The following is a 22281-nucleotide window of genomic DNA, read 5'->3' on the forward strand; positions in this document are numbered from 1 at the left end:
TTCGACTATTCGGGGTCACCCCTGTGTTTACCACAGGCTTTATTTTACTCATAAATTGAAAACCCCCATTATAAAGCCCATAGAAAAATCTCAAAGGAACTCTATATTGTTGTGGGAAATAAAAAAATATTAAAGGGGGGGTGAAACACTCAGTTTCAGTCAGTGTCATGTCAATCTTGAGTACCTATAGAGTAGCATTGCATCCTGCATATCTCCGAAAAGTCTTTATTTTTTTTATAATTATATAAGAAAGATGCGCTGTTCCGAGTCTTTCCGAAAAAAGCCGAGCGGGTGGGGGCGTGTCATGTGAGCGGAGCTAAATAATGACGTGTGCAGCAGCGCGCTGCAGTGAGGAAAGTGATTCGCTCTGTGAGGAAAGTGATTCGCTCAGTGAGGAAAGTGATTCGCTCTGTGAGGAAAGTGATCCGCTCAGTGAGGAAAGTGATTCGCCCGCCGCGTGAGGAAAGTGAGTCGCTCTGTGAGGAAAGTGATTCGCTCAGTGAGGAAAGTGATTCGCTCTGTGAGGAAAGTGATTCGCTCAGTGAGGAAAGTGATTCGCCCGCCGCGTGAGGAAAGTGAGTCGCTCTGTGAGGAAAGTGAGTCGCTCTGTGAGGAAAGTGATTCGCTCAGTGAGGAAAGTGATTCGCTCTGTGAGGAAAGTGATTCGCTCAGTGAGGAAAGTGATTCGCCCGCCGCGTGAGGAAAGTGAGTCGCTCTGTGAGGAAAGTGATTCGCTCTGTGAGGAAAGTGATTCGCTCAGTGAGGAAAGTGATTCGCTCTGTGAGGAAAGTGATTCGCTCAGTGAGGAAAGTGATTCGCCCGCCGCGTGAGGAAAGTGAGTCGCTCTGTGAGGAAAGTGATTCGCTCAGTGAGGAAAGTGATTCGCTTTGTGAGGAAAGTGATTCGCTCAGTGAGGAAAGTGATTCGCCCGCCGCGTGAGGAAAGTGAGTCGCTCTGTGAGGAAAGTGATTCGCTCTGTGAGGAAAGTGATTCGCTCTGTGAGGAAAGTGATTCGCTCAGTGAGGAAAGTGATTCGCTCTGTGAGGAAAGTGATTCGCTCAGTGAGGAAAGTGATTCGCCCGCCGCGTGAGGAAAGTGAGTCGCTCTTTGAGGAAAGTGATTCGCTCTGTGAGGAAAGTGATTCGCCCGCCGCATGAGGAAAGTGAGTCGCTCTGTGAGGAAAGTGATTCGCTCAGTGAGGAAAGTGATTCGCTCTGTGAGGAAAGTGATTCGCTCTGTGAGGAAAGTGATTCGCTCAGTGAGGAAAGTGATTCGCTCTGTGAGGAAAGTGATTCGCTCAGTGAGGAAAGTGATTCGCCCGCCGCGTGAGGAAAGTGAGTCGCTCTGTGAGGAAAGTGATTCGCTCTGTGAGGAAAGTGATTCGCTCAGTGAGGAAAGTGATTCGCCCGCAGCGTGAGGAAAGTGAGTCGCTCTGTGAGGAAAGTGATTCGCCCGCCGCGTGAGGAAAGTGAGTCGGTCTGTGAGGAAAGTGATTCGCTCAGTGAGGAAAGTGATTCGCCTGCCGCGTGAGGAAAGTGAGTCGCTCTGTGAGGAAAGTGATTCGCCCGTCGCGTGAGGAAAGTGCTAATACAGATCGACCGCCGGCCTATCAGTGGGTAAGTCAGTAGCTACTGGTTATATCACCTGTTTAGCATCCTACAAGCCAGCGCTTTGATGGGCGTAACCTGTTGCTTTCGCTCTCTCCCTCGCTCTCTCTCACGCGCTTCCGGTAGAATTGTCCGTAAGGCCCATACAAGGAAATTCCGCCCCCGTTAACGTCAAAGGGGACGCATGATCTCAAAAAACTTGCCGAAACTTATGACTAACCGGAAGTAGTATTTTTGACACAGAAATACTCCCATCAAACGTCCACCTTAACTTTTGAAACTTTGTCTATGTTTAGTATGGGATTCCAAGTCTTTAACAGTGTAAAAAGATCAGTATGCATGAAACAGCATTTCACCCCCCCTTTAATGAAAAATTCAGTAGGATTTAAATCCTGATAATAATTGTCATATTTTTATTTCTTCACAGTAAATATGTGTCTTTGTACAAGAAAATATATAGCTACCTTATTTATTTTTTTAGGAATGGGCACTTCGCAATGGTTTTTGTCATATTTGAGGCTCCATGTCATAAAAAAATAAACGTATGTTTGATGTTTGTTCAGTTCCTTTCCCTGTAAGTACAGTGATATTTGCCCCACAGTGGGCGCCACATTGAGGTCACAACCATCAATTCCAGCACAACCAGCATAAACAACTTTACAATAATATTTATTGTAAACTGAGCTCTTTCCTGGTCACTCAACAGTCATATTTTGATGCACTAAGGCAAGAGTACCTGTAAAGTAATCAGCACTGCAACACTAAAGATCTGTTTGGAAATGTAACTTGCCTGGCTTAATCAGAGGTCAGTATTTACATATAAATGGAATATGCAAAAGTAAATGTGGCTTGACATTATGCAGAGGCACAGATTTAATAGCATAATAAACAACTCGCACAATGAAAGAACGAAAAATAGGCCTCGGCAATGGACTGCTTCAGGACTGCAGATTAAAAGCTATTTGTCCATGCGAAACCTTTTTCTTTTTTTTATTAAACGTTCAAAACATAAACATAAATTAACCACACCAAACAACATACAAACAAGGGACAGAGACTGACAGCACTGCCTCAAATATTAAGTATCCATACGACAAACCAGTAACAGAGAAATTGAGTATAAGTGTTTTATCTCATCTTAATCTCAACTAAATTAGTCTGTGACTAGTAAAATAGCTACATCAACTACTAAAGTAAGTTTATTTGCGCTGTGGAGCTTTTCTGCAAAATTTTGTTCAAGCTTACTATGCCCTGTTGAAGCTGTGTGCGAGTGAAGCAATATCTCAAACCCCCAAAACTGGCTCTAGCTACACAGTTTTCTAGCTGCACAAGCTTGATTTTGTGTTGTTGTGTTCCAACGTGTTTCAGACCATGATTCATATCACGATGTAAGTATGAGCTGCATTCTTAGCCTTGCTTCTACTGTAGCTTTAATATTTATGTAAACTTTTCTTTTAGAGTCATTTTTATCTTTCAGGTCAACTGGTATCATGCGTGAGCAACATTCTGAAGACAGAGTTTGCTAAGTAAATTGGTTAAAATGCTAGATATCTAAATAACATGTTGATTAATGGCACTAACATTGGAACTCTATTGCCCCCTTGAGTAATGGAGTTTCTTACCACAACAGCTTGTTAAGTATGTACAACAGGACCACATACAATTTGTTGGCGAAAAGTGTAAAGTTTGGTGGAGGTGGGATTATGGTGTGTGGTTGTTTTCAGGGGTTGGGCTTGGCCCCTTTTTTCTAGCGAAATAAACTCTTAATGCTTCAGCATACCAAGAGATTTCAGACAATTTCATGCTCCCAACTTTGTGGGAACAGTTTGGGGATGGCCCCTTCCTGTTCCAACATGACAGCGCACCAGTACACAAAGCTATTTTTTTTTTTAACCTTTATTAGGGAAAACAATATTTATTTATAGTATTGTTTGTCAACTCTGTTACTGTCAATTCTGTTACACACTGTCTTGTATTGTTACCCTAGCTTAGTAACAGAGATTGACGGTAACAGACTTGATAATTTTAAACTTAACTTGCTAGCATAAATGCTAAGAGCACTAATGACAGCACGATTAAAAGACTTTTAAACAAATAATAATTCTGTTTACCTTTTGACATTGTGGTAAGAGATTTGACGTTTTACAGAAAGTCTCTTGGTGTCAGAAATTTTTTAGATACATTTTTTTTCTCAGAGAGAGCACACCTTTCAGTGCTTCAGATCTTATCAGTGACATCATTTCCTGTATCTTATATAGTTAGATAATTCCACCAATTTAAAGGCAAAGTATGGTACGTTAACAGAATTGACGCACGATTTATGGACTCAAATTTTATAGGATAAAAGTTCTGATGTTGTAGAATTAGAATAAAATACTATTTAGGGTTTTTATAAATAAAATAAATGAAATGATACCAAAAGAAAAGTAAGATTACACTATGATACATTATGGAAAAAAATAGTGGAAAATATGGGAAATAATTCTTATTTTTTAGTTATATAAGGTGCTTTTTACAGAAAATATTATATTGTTATGGCCTGTAACATCTTGTGATCCATGACAATGAGTAACACATTATAAATAAAAATAACCATTTGAAAAAGGCAGAAAAAAGATCACTTTGGACACCAAATGTACCTGCAATTATGCACTTATAGAATCACACAAGGGCAAAAGAACTCAGATTTTGCATCGGGCTCACATGAAGTCACCACATTGATGTGCACCTTTAAGTGATGCAAAGAATTTCACTTTTGACCCACAATTTTTGTGTGCAATATGCATCAAACGATCAGTGGTGAAAGTACTCTGGATGGCTCTACTGTTTATATACATTTATCCCTATTTACTTGATCGCATGTTTTACTGTTTATTATTTATGCTTTCTGCTTTCTTGCTACCTAGCAACCTCCGTTCTTTGACTTTATCTGCAACACTTATCACAGAAAGGTCAAAGCGAGACATGACGGCTGAGTTAAAAGGGGTTCGCTGAAGCCCTGATGATTAATTTTGATTTAGTACACTAGCCCTGGGTCATGTGAATGGCCTTTTAACATCAGGTTATAAAGGAACAAGACTGCATGAGATCCTCATGGGAACTTCGCCCTAATTCCTGCAGTGCAGTGCAGGAAGCAAAGAAATGAAGCATAGGGGAAAATGTTCTTTGCCATGGTGTATGACTTCTCGTGGATTAGTGCGACTTCAGCACTGAATAACAAGTCAGCAAGTTTAGAGACCTGGTGGCAACTAGAAACACGTTTCAAATTAAAAATTAACTTTCATTTGAATTGCATATAAGCACCGTGGAGATTTTATGTAGCATTATATTTCCATGAATTGATCTCCACAGCTAAACCACTATGAACATTATTGTCCTATTAATGATGTTGTCTTCATCCAAAAGGCAGACACTGGAACAATGACCCCAGATTTTAAAACGTAGAGAGCAGCAGTTAAATTATCCTGGAGATAAAATTGTATGATTTGTAGGTTATTGCTTGTTATTTAATTCAGTGTAATTTTATAGCTGATCTTGGAGTCTACAGCTCTGTTCAAGACTTGGTTCCAATAGAGTTTGTTGTTAGCATGTTGCTAACCTCACAAAGGTTATTGTAAGCACAGCCTAGAAATCTAGACGCACCCTATCTGGAGCAAATCTAATTTGCAGCCAGAGTAGTCTAGCAATAGTCTGACAAGCCAGACCCACATCAAGATGTTTGGTCTGGAAACTCACCATTGACAGCTCAATCCGAGGGGCGGGATAAACGGTTGTCTTTAAAACCCCCTCTGCACGCGATAGGATAGCGCTACACCAACCAGAGCACATCTTCCCTTTTTAAGAATGACTTCAGTGCCGTTCTTTGTTCTTTTCTCAGAGAAAAGCTTAACTCCAAGTCTTCCAGAGTCGTGGTCAAAGCTGATTCGAAAGACCGCCGTTCGCCAGTTTCTGTGTTTCCTAGAAGCACGCAAACGCAACTCGGCCGTCATTATGTTAAGCCCCGCCCACCGGCTCTATACACGATGTGATTGGCCTGACCAGAGTTAGGCGAATACAGCTCAGAAGGGTATTGAGAGTTGCTAGACGACACTCAGATTAGATTTGCTGCCGCTACGGTGCGTCTAGATTTCTAGGCTAGTCTAGCAACTCTTCATTGGCTTGTGAGCTGGAAAAACCAAACTTTGGTCAGGCCAATCAGCTCCAGACCCTGTAAAGAGTCGGTGGGTGGGCTTAAAATAATGACGGCAGAGTTGCGGATGTTCCGCGTGCCACTTGTAAACAAAGAAGCTGGCGAACGGCAGTCTTTCGAATCGGCTTTAGCCGTGACTCTGAAAGACTTAGAGTTAAGCTTTTCTCTGAGAAAAGAACAAAGAACGGCACTAAAGTCATTCTTAAGAAGGGAAGAAGTTTTGCCAACTAGATTCACCTTCTTCGTTGCTCTGGTTGGTTGTAGCACTATCCTATCGCGTGCAGAGGGAGTTTGAAAGACAACCGTTTACTAAACAGGGCAAATTAGTATGAGAGAGCAATCCCATAAAAGTGCTAAAGTGCCTTGAAACGCGCCACATTATTCATTGTGTTGACGTGATTTCCCCTGAAACAGCTCCAGCTGTTTGCAGCTCCTCCCCTTTTTCTAAACAGCCAATAGCGTTTCGTTAACACACCGTGTCAGTTTGACTAGAGCCTGTCTGTTTGGTAAAGCCAGTTTCCTCTAACCGTTTATCATCATAATCTCCTCCATATCGCTTTGAAATGCAGCATTCTGTGCAGAGTTCAAATGGGTCCGATATGTTTGTTGTCTGCGCGACTCGCGCATACGGCTCTGGTCTAGACTATGTGTGCGCTGCTGCAGTGTGTGAAACTAACGTGAAAACAGACTTAATTTGCCTCAAATGAAAGCATATTTACACTGAATCATCTCCTTTCCCATAAATAGTGTGCTATGTACCTTTAACCATGTAGAAATGAGCAAATGTGTGTTAACAACTGACCAATTTCAGCCGTAGTTGGCGGGCTTTAGATTCCAGACAGCATTTTGATTGGACAGAATATTTTATGAGAAGGTGAAGTCTGCGATGATGTCATCAAAATCTGTGATTCGTTTTAACCTCAAAACCTTCAAGCTGCCTTTTCGTATTCACTTTACAAAGAAAGTGAGTGTAAGTTTCCGGTTGCAATTCAAATCACTTCAAACCTGCATCAGTTACACTTTTTCGTCCGTCCGTCCGTCCGGCCGTCCGTCCGTCCGTCCGTCCGTCCGTCCGTCCGTCCATCCATCCATCTATCTATCTATCTATCTATCTATCTATCTATCTATCTATCTATCTATCTATCTATCTATCTATCTATCTATCTATCTATCTATCTATCTATCTATCTATCTATCTATCTATCTTTCTTTAAGCCTATGTCAAACTGGTATTTAAACAGAAATCCTTATTTGAACAATAACACTATCCTTTGGAAAAGTCTGTGAGCCGGATGCCTTGAAATTGGATTGGAACTGAGCCTACATATCAGTGTTGATCCTGTGCCAAAATCAATCTTAGGTTTACGCGAGGATGGTGTGTCACAAAGATTAAGAAACTCTGAGAAAGACAAATATACCACACATTCTTTTTTATCAGAAGTTACAAGATGTTGGTGTAGTTGTTATCTGAATCATGATGGAGGAAGTTCCTGATGGAAAACTTCTCTCTTTTTAAACTGAACTGAGAACATTTTTAGGCACCACAGGTGTCATGGTCTCCCTTTACAAAGGCTGTTCCAAACCTAATTATATTGCCTTGCTTTACACAGATTTTGTGTAATTGCTTGTATCTTTAGTGCATAAGGCGAGCCTAGAATGCATTGCAGCAAGCTTATCTAACAGTCCAAGATGATGGATGGAGTATTGAAGTGTATGAATAAAACTGATTTGATTTAAATAAAGTAGCCTGTTGTGAAAACACTTTTTAATGTTGTTTATGTCTATGTGGTGCTTTTAATATCCTTGAAGACAAACATCTGCAAATTCATAAGTCAACACCATAACTGAGTATTTTCTCCTTAAAAATGCAGTGAACCAAAGAAGTGTCTCAAAACTGCTGTTTGAAGTCACTGGTGTTTCTGACATCACAAACTACCTTGTAACCAATCATGTCAGCGTGCGGGCAGGCTTTAGCGTATCATTAACTATGACCGCTCTAAAGCAGGAAGGTCTCAAGAGATGCCAGGTTAACATTTTGTGTGTAATTGCACACTGAACTGTTTGCATAGCAACATGTTAACATTAGATTATATCGTGAATGCGAGATAATTATGTGGCTGCGTAAAAAAAGCAACATTAGTCAATATGTGTGAAGAGCAGCACTTTTATCCGATTGTGTTCAGCCTATAGACAAGCGTGTTTGAATACATATGTGTGCATATGTGTTTTTATCTGTATAGAGGGGAAGTGAAGGTAGCCTTTACAGAAGAGAGTCTAGCTGCCCAGGTGCAGGTCCACCATCTGATCTGGATCCGGCCGACCGCAGTAAACCTCGGGATAAACAGAGAGACTAACATTAGTGTAGATTCTTTTTATGATGTGAAAAGTACATAAGGTGTTATGAGAAGTGTTCCCGGTTCTGGCTGACCTAGTTAATAAAAACGAAAACAATAATTTAACTGATTTAAATAATATCAATTCATAATGTTCTATGTGTAGTTTAGTCTAGATTTAAACTGACAGAGTGTGTCTGCTTCCTGAACAATATTAGTAGACTGTTCCACAGTTTAGGAGCTAAATAGGAAAAGGATGGACCGCCTGCAGTTGATTTATATATTCCAGGTATTATCAGCTGGCCAGAGTTTTGAGACCGCAATAGACGTGATGGAGTATAATGTGTTAAGAGCTCGGTTAAGTACTGGGGCGCTAAATCATTTAGTGCTTTTTAAGTAATAAGCAAGATTTTAAAATGTATGCGATGTTTAATAGGGAGCCAGTGCAGTGTTGACAGAACTGGACTAATATGATCATACTTCCTGGTTCTATTAAGAACTCAAGCTGCTGCATTTTGGACTAGCTGGAGTTTGTTTATTAAGCGAGCAGGGCAACCACCCAGTAGAGCATTACAATAATCTAACCTTGAGCTCATGAACGCATGTACTAACTGTTCAGCATTTTGCATTGAGAGCATTTGTTGTAGTTTAGATATAATTTTTAAGATGGTAGAATGCAGTTTTACAGATGCTAGAACGTGGCTTTCAAATGAAAGATTGGTATCAAAGAGCACACCCAGGTTCCTCACTGACGACGAGGGCTTGACGGAGCAGTCATCAAGTGTTAGACAGTATTCTAGTCAGTATTCAGTATTCTAGTAGGACTTACTACTTTTTTTTTGTCCAATAATTAAAAAAAACTTTTTTTTTTCCAGAATTAAGAATTAGTCAATCTTGTGAATTGGTATGTCTCGTCAGGGCTTAAAGCAATATAGAGCTGATTATTGTCAGCATAACAATGAAATGTTATTGTGGCAAGCAGCGGGGCGAGGGACCGCGAGAGCGGGCCGGTGACGAGTGGTAATGAGTACCAGCTGCGCGACACACCGGTCTCGTCTCGCGGCCAAGTGACGGGAGCATAAAAGGAGGAGCAAAGGCAGCGGAAGACGACAGAGGACCAGGCCTGGACTTTATGTTGAGTTTTGTTTACGTTTTATTATGTGTGTGTGGGCAGTCGTCCGTGAGGGGCTGCCCGCGTTTTATTATGTGTGTGTATGGGCGGGCAGTCGTCCGTGAGGGGCTGCCCGTGGTTTACTTTCGTTTTTTTTATTTATTTTGAATTAAAGTTTGTTGAACGTTCGCCGGTTCCCGCCTCCTTCCTTCCCATCTACGAACCCTGTTACACTGGTGCCGAATCCCGGGAGGGAAGAAGATCGACGCCGCTTGCGGACATTGTTCAATCGCTCGCCGGTCTTCACCAGGAACATCACCAAGATCTGCTGGCCGTGAGGGAGGAGCAACAGAAACGCTTTGAAGCCCTCCTTCAGGCCCAGCATGAAGACCGGGAGCTGTTCCGGAGCTGGATGAACCGGGAGATTCGGGCCGTCCCCCCTTCTACCACCGACTCGGCCGCCGTTCTCCACCTCTCGTAGATGGGAAGGAAGGAGGCGGGAACAGGCGAACGTTCAACAAACTTTAATTCAAAATAAATAAACAAAACGAAAACCACGGGCAGCCCCTCACGGACGACTGCCCACACACACATAATAAAACGTTAACAAAACTAAACATAAAGTCCAGGCCTGGTCCTCTGTCGTCTTCCGCTGCCTTTGCTCCTCCTTTTATGCTCCCGTCACTTGGCCGCGAGACGAGACCGGTGTGTCGTGCAGCTGGTACTCATTAACACTCGTCACCGGCCCGCTATCGCGGTCCCTCGCCCTGCTGCTTGCCACAGTTATGATATCAGGGTGAAAAGTAAAGGTCCTAGCACTGAGCCTTATGGTCCTTAGTGCCTGCGGTGGAAACACAGCTTTAGTTGACCGTGTGGTTGTGCGAAGATTTATGCGTGGTAGATAATAGCCGTTAAGGTTGTTTCCCATACCGTAAAGAGCTTTTTAAGTCAGTGGTTTATCAATTAGAAGCTTCCTATGTGGACAGTAGACAGCACCGCAGTTTACTAGGGTTTGGAGCAGACACATTGTGTGGTTTTTGCCTTTTATTTCTCTGTGTTATGGGGCGGCATACATGGACCGTAATCAGAGAGAGATAGTCTTGGGAGAATCTTATGAACGCGCACACACACTCACACACATTTGAACATCCTTCCACAACTATATATCATACTCCTCTAATATGCCACAGGGAATCACTTTGACTGGTCTTCTTTAGTTTGGTGCTAGTTGTGTGTGTGTGTGTGTGTGTGTGTGTGTGTGTGTGTGTGTGTGTGTGTGTGTGAGCTGACTGACTGACTGATCCCATTTTTACCCAGCTCAGATGTAGCCATACAGACGCGCTTGCTCTCTTTCTCTCTTCCACTTCTTCTCCATCTCTCTCTGTCAGGGATGAAAAGGAACCGTATTATCTTTCCTCAGCACACAGTTGACCCAGTTAAAACTCTAAAAAAGTATGACAATTTAAGAAAACTGGCAAACTTCATTTCTCCCCTCACTTTAGCGAGCATATGGGAACTCCACAGGAACATGGCAACTATTTAAAGGTGGTCCGTGATTGAAATGACATGCATCAGAAGAATTGGTTTGCATCGCACAACTCATTAAAGAATAGTTTACTTAGAAATAAACATTCAGTCTTCTGTTACTCAGCCTCATATTGTTCTAAACCTCTATGGCTTTCTGTCTCCTTTGGAGCACTGTAGGAGATATTTAGGAGAATGCACATCCTGCACTTTTATCCTTAATGAAAATGAATGGGAAAATTGATTTTTAAAGTAGTCAAAGTTTTGTTTTAAACATGTAATGACTATAAAAATGGAATATGGTGTTACCATCAAGTGAACGTAATAAAGAAGTCAAGTGAGTGTTCAAATATTAAGCATAAAATATGAATCATAACCTCCATAATTTACATGAACAATAATTTATTAGTAATTATTTATTCAACTGATATCATTTGTAAATATTTTTTGAGGTGTTGCACCACATGGCATTTTACAACTTGAAATAACCTTGCCTTGTCATAACAAGATCAACTCATCTGATATGAAATATAATAATATTAGAATTATGACAAATGTAATGACATTTTCTTTCCAGGAAGTTCATTCTTTTAACAAGGCTTTATGAAATCATGTCACTTTTATGACCCAGACATATTCTTTTTTCACTTTCTTACAATTATTAAATACTTGTTTGCTTGTATTTATCTATACTTAAAGCACATTTCCTTTCCCTTTTCAAATAACTATTAATTCCACCATTTTCCATGCGTGCAAACCGTTTAATCTGATGAACACCGCTGCATATGCCCTAGATTTTCAGATCAGTCCGTTTTGCCGAGGAAGAACTTTGCGAGACAGGTGAACTCAAAGGAAACAGCTGCTCAGCAGAATGGAGTTTCGAAAAGTGATTTTAAGCATTTAATCAGTGTTCCACTTTTCACACCGATTTCAGCTGCCACACTTTGCAGTCGTATTAAAATGTTCACAGTTTCCTGTGTCTTAGCCAATGTCTGGGTTATCACTGCAGTAATTAACCTAAGGACACAGAGGAAATAGATTTAAAGGGATAGTTCACTCAAAAATAATGATAATGTCATCATCTTCTCACCCTCGTGTCACTTTGTGCGATATATTTTCCCCCTCTTCTGTGGAACACAAAGGAAGAGGCTAGGCTGCATATTCAGGCTGCTCTTTTTGAAAGACATTCAAAATTGGATAGGAATTCTGGCTGTCAAGCTCCAACAGGGACATAAAAGTAGCGGGAAAGTTGTCCATATGACTCATGCACACTATCCCTTGCAACAGTGTTAGATAGCAGTGCTGAGGAAGAAACTTTGAGCTTGACAAGTAACTCATTTAAAGTAGTTAAGTCATGGTGTTATTTTGAATAACAAGAAACAAGAAACGGGATTTTTGAATATATATATATATATATATATATATATATATATATATATATATATATATATATATATATATATATATATATATATATATATATATATATATATATATATATATATATATATAGTGGGTACAAAACGTATTCAGACCCCCTTAAATTTTTCACTCTTTGTTATTTGCAGCCATTTGCTAAAATCAAAAAAGTTAATTTTTGTTCTCATTAATGTACACACAGCACCCCATATTGACAGAAAAACAGAATTGTTGCGATTTTTGCAGATTTATTGAAAAAGAAAAATGGAAATATCACATGGTCCTAAGTATTCAGACCCTTTGCTGTGAGACTCATATATTTAACTCTGTCCATTTCTTCTAATCATTCTTGAAATGGTTCTACACCTTCATTTGACTCCAGCTGTGTTTGATTATACTGATTGGACTTGATTAGTAAAGCCACACACCAGCTCACCAGGTGCATGCCAGAGCAAATGAGAATCATGAGGTCAAAGGAACTGCCTGAAGAGCTCGGAGACAGAATTGCGGCGAGGCACAGATCTGGCCATGGTTACAAAAAAATTTCTGCTGCACTTAAGGTTCCTAAAAGCACAGTGGCCTCCATAATCCTTAAATGGAAGACGTTTGGGACGACCAGAACCCTTCCTAGAGCTGGCCGTCCGGCCAAACTGAGCTATCAGGGGAGAAGAGCCTTGGTGAGAGAGGTAAAGAAGAACCCAAAGATCACTGTGGCTGAGCTCCAGAGATGCAGTCGGGAGATGGGAGAAAGTTGTAGAAAGTCAACCATCACTGCAGCCTGGCGGAAGCCTCTCCTCAGTTCAAGACACATAAAAGCCTGCAAGGAGTTTGCTAAAAAAAAATAAAAAAACACCCGAAAGACTCCAAGATGGTGAGAAATAAGATTCTCTGGTATTTTTGGCCTTAATTCTAAGCGGTATGGAGAAAACCAGACACTGCTCATCACCTGTCCAATACAGTCCCGACAATGAAGCATGGTGGTGGCAGCATCATGCTGTGGGGGTGTTTTTCAGCTGCAGGGAAGACAACTGGTTTCAATCGAGGGAAAGATGAAAGCGGTCAAGTGTTGCGATATCCTGGATGAAAACCTTCTCCAGCGTGCTCAAGACCTCAGACTGGGCCGAAGGTTCACCTTCCAACAAGACAATGACCCTAAGCACACAGCTAAAATAATGAAGGAGTGGCTTCACAACAACTCCGTGACTGTTCTTGAATGGCCCAGCCAAAGCCCTGACTTAATCCCAATTGAGTATCTCTAGAGACCTGAAAATGGCTGTCCACCAACGTTTACCATCCAACCTGACAGAACTGGAGAGGATCTGCAAGGAGGAATGGCAGAGGATCCCCACATCCATGTATGAAAAACTTGTTGCATCTTTCCCAAAAAGACTGATGGCTGAATGAGATCAAAAGGGTGCTTCTACTAAATACTGAGCAAAGGGTCTGAATACTGAGGACCATGTGATATTTCAGTTTTTCTTTTTTAAGAAATCTGCAAAACATGTCAACAATTCTGTGTTTTTTAGTGTATAATTTATAGTTCAATCCCAAAAGTATTTCTTAAAACTATGTTTTTTTTAATGAATCCTGATTTAAGTGACACAAGTTAAACTACAAGTGTAATGGAGGCCAGATAGTAAGAAAGCGTGTCCACCAAAGCATTTTAAAACACTAGGCGCTCTGCTGAAAATGCCTCGCTGTGGGCGCTTGAGAGCATTTTGGCAGTGCAGCGTTTTTTTTCCAGTTGAGACTCTTTGCTTGTTATGATACGGAATATCTGCAGTAGTGTGACTAGAATCTCATTTCACAGATAGTTTGTTTCTGTATTGATTCTATTTAAAAATGCAGATACAATGTAAAATTTTCGTTCTGGCTCTTGTTTTAATTTTTTCCCCCATTATTATTCTGCTTGTTGTCATCTGTTATTTTGACGTTGTACAAGCAGAATGTGGCGGTTGGTCTGTGTTGTATTTTTCCCGCCCCTTCTCCACTGGGATTGGACGGCTTGGTGAAGAGTGACAGTGATGAGCGCTGCGTTTTATTCAAAGCTAAACATTCTTCAACTCTCGGCGACCAGTAAAAAATGCTGAATGCTCAGCGCTTGAACGTGAAATACTTGCTCAGCGCCTCATTACACTCATGGCGTTCTTAAAACCCTGCTGGGATGATGCGCTGCCAAGATGGCAACAGCCTGCTTGTCTCTACTTTACGCTTCAAAAACTGCTCTTCAGAATCCTATGGGTGACGTCATGGACACTACGTCCATATTTATTTACAGTCTATGCTAAAAACGTGTCCCTCCCATTGAAAACAATTGAATATGCCCGCCAGCTGTGGGAAAAAAACATGTTGTTGGACACACGGCCTAAGAGCTGTGGGAGTAAACCTTACTTCCTTGGCCTCATTAGCAACTAATGCTAGAGGCTGTGGTCTTTAGCTTTCTTGTTAGCGCACATGCCTCCCATGCCACTGACGCTGGTTCGAATCTCACTCGGAACGGTGCGAGTAGGACCAGTCACTTTGGTGCTGCCGGATGGGAGTAAGCTTTAGAGGGTTGAGTGTAATGGAGGTCAGCTAGTAATAGTTGTGCAGGTAAACCTCACTCCACTGGCCTTAAGAGGTACATTAGCGATTGACGCAAGAGGCTGCAGTCTTTAGTGTCCTCGTTTGCTTACCTGCCTCCCATGCTAGTGGCACTGGTTTAAACTATAACTATGAATCCACAACTATATACTTTAACACAGCTATAGCTAAAATGAAAAAGAAAAAGAATAAAACACTCTCGAACACATAGCAATAAACAGTAGCATTTATCTGGCCTCAAGAGGCGCATGGCGCTGATGCTAGAGGGTGCGGTCTTTAAAGTCCTTATGAAATCAAAATTGATTTCATCCATATTTAATCTGTTAATCACATATTACAGGTCTTAGAGTGAGCAATTCATCCGTGCAAGTTAATACAAAGAAAACAATGTCTCTGTAATCTTGAATCAAAATCTGAAAAGTAACTTCCGGTCTGGAAACGGCGTTCCTTCTCAGCTGATGTCAGTTTGACGGCTTAGGTTTGAAAATGCTTAACCACTCCCCTCCAACCGTTAGTCTGCTATGAGCGATCGATGGAAAGGAGGAGCGCTGAGGTAAAACCCTAGCCTTGCTCCGCCCTCCTACGTACTTCAGCTCAATTTTCATTTTCCTTCAGTACTCCATCTGGGACTGTGGTGTAGTCTGAGGTTTTCTCTGAGTACATTTTTACCGGTCCAATCAGCGAACAGAGGGAGTGGCTGAGAACGATGACGTTGATGTCATGCGCTAGTTTGAGTTGTAGTTCAGTAATGGCGGCAGAGAAAGATGCGAACGAAACCATTCATTCCGTTGTGGCACCGTTGCCGAATATCCAGAAGTTAAAGCCAGAGCAATAACAATCTTTGCTGGGGTTTGTTGGTGGCCAGGATGTTGTGGCCCTCCTCCTCAACAGGGTAAATTCGGGAAAAGTTTGTTTTTCCAGCTCGCTCCGTTAGTCGTGAAGGAGTTGGCTCAAGCCCTATTCGGACGGTAGTTGTCACTCGTGTGGTCAGAAGGTATTGCCATCATTTAAATTACAGGAGCTAGTCAGTTATTTTATTGCCGTCCGTTTCCCACCTGCGTAAATATCCCCGGCCGAGTTACCTACTCTTTTGACAAACACCAAGGTCGTGTGGTGATGTAATAGCTGTCCGGAACCACATCTCTGAGTTTTTAAGAATATATCACTTCAAAATTCACTGTTTATAATCATTTTTGACCACTGCAGAGCACATGGCAGAGCACCGTACGGTTGCGCTTTGCTGTTATTTGGATGCATTTCTAGACTTCTTTAAGTATTTCTTTAAAATGCTGGTAAATATTTACAAGAGCAATCTATTTCATCACTGCTCAAACAAATTAAACTAAAAGCATGTAAACATTTGATTTCGGCCGTTATTTACGACAGCATTTATTCTTATCAAATTAAGCATATGACATTATTTAGGGCATACAATCATGTTACAGAGCACGTGAGCAGTGCGTTTCCAATCACAAAACTCTCCCGTCAACTATGAATAAATAACAATCCGAATGCACAAGTTTTAAGTTTTATCCTATGATTTTATCACTGAGGTGGCCTGCACATTTATTTTGACGAATTTCCAAGTAAAAAACAGGCGAAGGGCGCATGACATACGTCACGACCAAACATTAGCGATTGGTTATGGCAGATCCAGAGTGGCTCGGGGCAGATCCAATAGTTTTAAACCTCAACAGAGTTCCCGCCTTCGCGGAAGTAAACGCTTGTCAATTGAGAGCGGCCAGACTCTGTACAAATGAAATGTGCATCTGTTAGCGCATCTGTCTCCCATGCCGGTGAAACTGGTTCAAATCTTACTTGGAACGGTTCAAGTGGGACCAGTTACATTGGTGCTGTGACCTGGATGGGAGGGAACCTTAAGGGAGTGAGTATAACGGAGGTCAGTTAGTGGGAGCTGTGCAGGTAAACCTCACTCCCCTGACCCCAAGAGGCACATTAGCGACTGATGCTAGAGGCTGTGGTCTTTAGTATCCTTGTTAGCGCCCACATGCCTCCCATACCGGTGACGCTGGTTCAGATCTCACTTGGAGCGTTGTGAGTAGGACCAGTCACAATGGTACCATAACCTTGAATGGAGTGAGTGTAACGGAGGCCAGCTAGTAAGAGCTGTGGAAGTAAACCTCACTTCCCTGGCCTGAAGAGGTGCATTAGCGACTAACACTAGAGGGTGCAGTCTTGTGTCCTTTTTAGCGCACCCGCTTGGAGCAGTGCGAGTAGGACTAGTCATTTTGGTGCCATGACTCGGATGGCAGGATCAGGGGTGAGTGTCATTAAACTTAATCAGACTTTCCAATTATACATGCGAGATGGAACATTTTAAGAAGGCACACTTGATTATCTTGTAAGGGTACATGTGCAATACAATGTAGAACTAATTTAGCTAGGATGACCATATTTTGATTACTGAAAACCAGGACACTCAGCCCGGCAATGAAATACTCAAATGATTCTCAAAGTTTACTCAAAGATTCCTTATTAATTTCAATAAATTGAATGTATGCCCCCCTCTGTATGGATAGAAAATTGTTATATTAGGGCCAGAACAGGACTTAAAAACAGGAAATTTCCTGGGAAAACAGGACGCTTGGTCACCCTAATTTAGCATTTTAAAGTTACAGTTTCGAAAATAGCCAAACTAATGTCACGCTACTGATAAGTGTATTGTATTTAGCATTGCTACATTCAGTTGGTTACTTCCTGACACTACTATCTATGTCAGGGGTACTCAAGTTCAAAGGCCAAGGGGGCCACATTTAAATCATACAAAATGTGAAGGGCCACAAATTTGCATCGTACGACTTTATTTAAAACAATATTTACAGTTTTTACATTAGAAATGCAGTTTATCTTGCTATGTAAGTCTTGCTAGTATTTGTCCTATTTAAATTAATACTGAACATGAAAATGTAAATTTAAATCTGGAATAAAAAGTGGATTAACATTTTTTTGCAATATTAATGCAAAAAAGGGCTCATACTCAAACAGAGTATTAAAAATATTAAAATATATAAAAATTGTACACACAAGCAAAGTAAGAACTAATACAACAACTAAGAAACAAATGTGTAAGCTACAAAGTTGCACAAGTCAGGGTTAGTGTAAAAATGCGTGTTAAACTCACAGCTGGAGCACTGATGGAGCGCAGCATTATAAACAGAAACGCTGTGTCAAGAGCTGCTCGCGAACACTGCACTTTGCTTAATTAAATATCTTCGAATCGTTTCGTTTAAAACTGGACATTTCAAGCTTTCTATTTCTCATGTCTGTGAGGCGAGTAGCTGCTGAGTTTCGGTTTATTTATGAGACGCGCGCTCCAGTTCATGAGCAATGAAAGCAATCACTCCCACGACTTCACCTCGCGATTATAGTCTGCTATTTGCTTTTTATTTATTAAATCCAGGCAATTGGCTTTAGAAACCTTTTTTAAAATTAAGATACAATTTAAACAAAACGAAAGAATGCTTTCTACAAAACATAACTTAATATTAACTAAATATAACCTCCAAAATCATTTCTGACCCACTCGCATCTTTTCACTCATCATAATCAGATGAAATGTAAAAATAATATTATAATATTTAAACATAAATATGAAGGAAAAAACATTGTTTAATGGCAACAACAAAGTAAGCTACAGATAAATGTCTGAGCTGGATTGAAAGACGATGTCCTGTAGCTTACTAATGTAAATTAATAAAAATGTATACAAAAATCCATATATCTTTTCATTTAATTATAAAATTCATAGTAATGATTTATAAAAAAGAAAACTAAAACCAGTGTGAAATAAATGCTTTTAACTAGATTTGGCTGAGCGCGGGCGTTAAGGTGTGTGTGCTACTCGCGTGTGTGCGGATTGCGGGTGAATAAAACTATTTGCGGGACTCCCGCAAAATAGAAATATCTAAAAATAAAACATCTAGAAACAAATAAATTGTTATTCATCTATTGCACAAAACCAAAAAGAACAACTAAAACGAAATAAAAAAAGATTTACAGGCGCACGCAGGCAGAGTATAACACGTTTTTGCTGCATTGTGCAATGTAACCAATATGTGTTTATTTCTGGAACGTTATGGCCAAACATATGTGGAATGTATACGCCAAAACTCATTTTGGCGTGTCTATGGCACGCGGTTTTTCGCGTGCATATGAGACGCATTTTATGGCGTATTATACATACGAACCCCCCACCCCACCACCCTAAACCTACCCAAGCGCGTGTCATATATACGCCCCACTAACCTAAACCTACCCAAGCGCGTGTCATATATACGCCATAAAATGCGTCTCATATGCACGTGAAAAACAGCGTATCATATCCACGTATACAGCGTATACGTGGATATGTATTCATATCCACGTATTCAGCGTATACATTCCACGACATTGCACACTCGTACTATTTATACGCATTTATGTGTGATCGGGTTGATTTAAGATAGAATCCACTCAAAGTAGTTTTTTGCGCAGTACTGAATTCTATATGCTGACAAATCGTCTGATTATAGCAAAGAAAGTGTTGACATTTTGGAAGATTCATTGGGCAGTCATTTCTATTGATAACGCCAACCCACGCATGCACACGCTTGCTTTTACATTAAATTACTTGAAATAGTGTCATGGACGTACAGAGAAAAACTATTTATACTTTTATGCGGACGGGAGCGGGACAAAACATGAATGTTGCGGGCGGGAGCGGGAGAAGGTTAAGAGAAGGTATAACATAAAATCCGTCCCGCGCAGGTCTCTACTTGGAAACACCACAGTGGTGCAGTGCTCACGCTGAATGGCACGAAATGTTGGCTATTACTGACTATTTAAACTGAGCTGTGTAACTTCTTATATATTAGGTTGGCTATTTTATTTTGATAATGAACTGACTGCGATGTTGGAATATGTGCGAGCGCGAGGCGGCCGCGCGAACGAGCAGAGGAAAAATCTGTCATTTTGGTCATACAGATAATAAGAGAAATACATTGTTCAAAACTGCAAAGTGTTTACTTGCATTGTGCAATTGTAAAATAAAGAAAACACGATTTGCTTTCCGTCGTGGGTTTCCATTCCGTGAACTTGTTTGGAGGAGCGCCGCACCTCATGATAATGAAAAAAAATAATAAATATTATTAACTTAAATGTTCAGTGTCGCATCCAGAAGTTAAACACACAGCTGTCTTCATAAAAAGAGAAAGAGAGACTAAAATGTGCTGATTCCGCTCAAGCTCGATCTTTCTCCTATTATGGTCTTTGATCGTGAAATGAGCTGAAAACTGAAAACAAGTGTTCTTTTTTTATTAGCCTACTTAACCTGCCCGACGTGGATTTTCGGCAGCGTCCGTGGTATTATCATAGCCTATAAGTAAAACTGTCTAATATTCGTGCAACATTTTAGTTGATTTTTTGTTTTTTTTATTGCATTCATCTTCAGCATGATGCGGGCCACAAAATTAATACCGACGGGCCGGATGCGGCCCGCGGGCCGCCTGTTGAGTAGCCTACCTCTGATCTATGTATTTGTGTGTGAGACTTTATAATTGGGCATACTGAGCTTTTCACCTCATGCTAGCAGTTTAAGATGCTGTTTGCTAACTGTTTCATTGCTTCAGTATGTGCAGTGGGAAATGTTATTCTCTATGAAGCTAAATCCTCAACACAAATTCTTCTTTGTGAATAATTTATCAAAAACCTGAAACCCAACTAATAGTCCTGACAACATTTAAACTTCTGTATGTATGCAAGGCAAAGTTTTTCCGAGCAAAACTAATGTTTGGAAAGCAGACAGTAACACAAAATGTCTGAAAGAAACCTTTACAATATATAATTCGTTGCGTTTTTTCTTCCAGGAAATCCTATATGACACTTACAGAAATAAAAAAGTACACTTTGAAAATACTTGCTAAGTTGTATTGATCTAATGGAAGTAATGATCTATATCTTTACCTTTACCAGTAATTTACCTTCAAAAATCTATAGGGTTTAATATGGAGTTGACCCATCCTTTGCAGCTATAACAGCTTCAACTCTTCTGGGAAGGCTTTCCACAAGGTTTAGGAGTGTGTTTATGGTAATTTTTTACCATTCTTCTTGAAGCACATTTCTGAGGTCAGGAATGTTGGTTGAGACGGTTTAGCTTGCAGTCTCACTCTAATTCATCCCAAAGGTGTTCTATCGGGTGGAGGTCAGGACCTCTCCCTTACAAAAATGAACCATGGTTTTACTACAAATAAAACTATGTAACCATGGTAACCACAAATAAATCATGGATTTGCTACTCTAACCATAGTTTAACCATGGAATTTGTGGTAAAACTGTGGTTATATAAATGGTAATCAATTAGCCAAATTTAGAGTTTCTTAACAAATCACATCATTCTAATTCACACAAAATCATACAATTATGTATTCTCAGAATCGTGTTGAAAGGCCACCTGCTACGACTAAATAAAAAATATTCCTTACACACTGCTATAGCTCAAAGGGGTCCGTTTTGATATCATAATTCTGATTCAAATTGACAACAACAAATCGGCTAACAGGTAATCCATTTTAAAATCATCTATCTGCTTTTCAGCTCCTCAACAGGAAGTAAATTTCCTACTTGATTTGATTTTAGGTTCCCGCTGTGTGTTATTTTTTTGAAGGAAAGTAGGTAATGAACTCTTCCTGTACATGTGCAGCCACTTTGTCGGATTAGTGCAGTGTCCTGTGGGTGTTTCCACGGCCTCTGGAGAACATAATGATGTTAATACTTAATTTAAAGAGCTTTCTTCTCTCTGCCACTCTCCTCGGCTCTCCCCTTCCCCTTTTTCTTCTGTGTGGGAGGGATGCAGAGCGAACAACTGTTTAGAGACTCGTGATGTGGCATTTCCTTGAGAGATGATTTTCCCAAAATGTCTTAAAGGGAATTACAAAGAGATTAACGCCTTCTCGGGCCACATCAACAAACATTTGTTTGTTAAGGCAAGCTGCCAACATCATTGCGTTTGTCTGCGATTAGCAGCGTCATTTTGTAGGTTGTTAGAAAGACCCGATGGTATGAGTTTGGGGGCGGGACTTCCTGTTTGTTGACAGGGACGTCATTAACCCAGAGAGTTTTTGATCTAACACAACAGTTTTTAAAAACCATATGAAATGGCTTGACGAACAGTTTCTTACCTTTGTTGACCTGCTTCCTGATCAAACAGGAAGTTTGGACTGAGTTCAACGAAGAGCTAAGGTGCTTCCGAAATTGCATATTGTCAAATCAGGTACTATATTTTAATGTGAAACAAACTTCGCAATGTTAAAAAAAGTATTTTTAATATAGGACGACTTAATAAGCCATAAGTTATTCCTAAAATCAGAGGGAAATAAGTGAATAACATTGACGTAGAAGCACCTAACTATGGTTGGAAGCCTAAACTTGACATAAACTGTAAACCTGTCCCTCAAATCTGATTGGTTGATTAGAATGTTGTTCCAGGATCAACAAAGACATACTAGTTTTGCCCTTTTT

General features: G+C 40.5%; 1 protein-coding gene across 2 annotated transcripts in view; it reads left to right on the forward strand.

Moving 5' to 3' along the window:
• grip2b (glutamate receptor interacting protein 2b) overlaps positions 1-22281 on the forward strand; it is a 298092-nt gene that overhangs the window by 70113 nt on the left and 205698 nt on the right. The window lies entirely within an intron of this gene.

This window comes from Pseudorasbora parva, chromosome 14 (genome assembly GCF_024679245.1).
Source record: "Pseudorasbora parva isolate DD20220531a chromosome 14, ASM2467924v1, whole genome shotgun sequence".
Lineage (NCBI taxonomy): Eukaryota > Metazoa > Chordata > Actinopteri > Cypriniformes > Gobionidae > Pseudorasbora > Pseudorasbora parva.